General features: G+C 46.1%; 1 protein-coding gene across 3 annotated transcripts in view; it reads left to right on the top strand.

Moving 5' to 3' along the window:
- The window catches only part of LOC107722223 (glycerol-3-phosphate acyltransferase 1, mitochondrial-like), a 33666-nt gene that overhangs the window by 1000 nt on the left and 32278 nt on the right, over nucleotides 1-388 (top strand). The gene's annotated exons all lie outside the window — the stretch shown is intronic.

Here is a 388-nt window from a genome sequence, read left to right as displayed (position 1 = left end):
GACTGAGCGCTTTAGAGTTTCACCGTCCGTCAAGCGATCTGTGCTGTTTTTCAGTTCATCTGAATGGATGTGCAGCGCACCTGTATTTAACGTACCGTAAATTCTAGTGTGAAGGCGCGCACCTTGCCGTCACTTTGACTCACACACACGCAGAGAGAGAGAGAGAGAGAGAGAGAGAATTGACGCGCTACGTAAACGATATTCTTCGTTGTATTTTCTTGTCAAAATAATAGCGTTCCTTTGGAATTCTTTAGCTTTTAAGAACTGTCGGGTTTTCCGGTAGTGGGCGGAACTAATGCGCAAACGGCAATCTCATTGGCTGGTGCTCACCTATTATCGTCCCTGTTTTGATTTCAGCAAATCAGTTCGAGCGAACGCACACAACCTG

This window comes from Sinocyclocheilus rhinocerous, unplaced genomic scaffold, assembly GCF_001515625.1.
Source record: "Sinocyclocheilus rhinocerous isolate Xijiao unplaced genomic scaffold, SAMN03320098_v1.1 scaffold334, whole genome shotgun sequence".
In the NCBI taxonomy this organism is placed as follows: domain Eukaryota; kingdom Metazoa; phylum Chordata; class Actinopteri; order Cypriniformes; family Cyprinidae; genus Sinocyclocheilus; species Sinocyclocheilus rhinocerous.
This window is presented reverse-complemented; position numbering and strand designations above follow the sequence as displayed.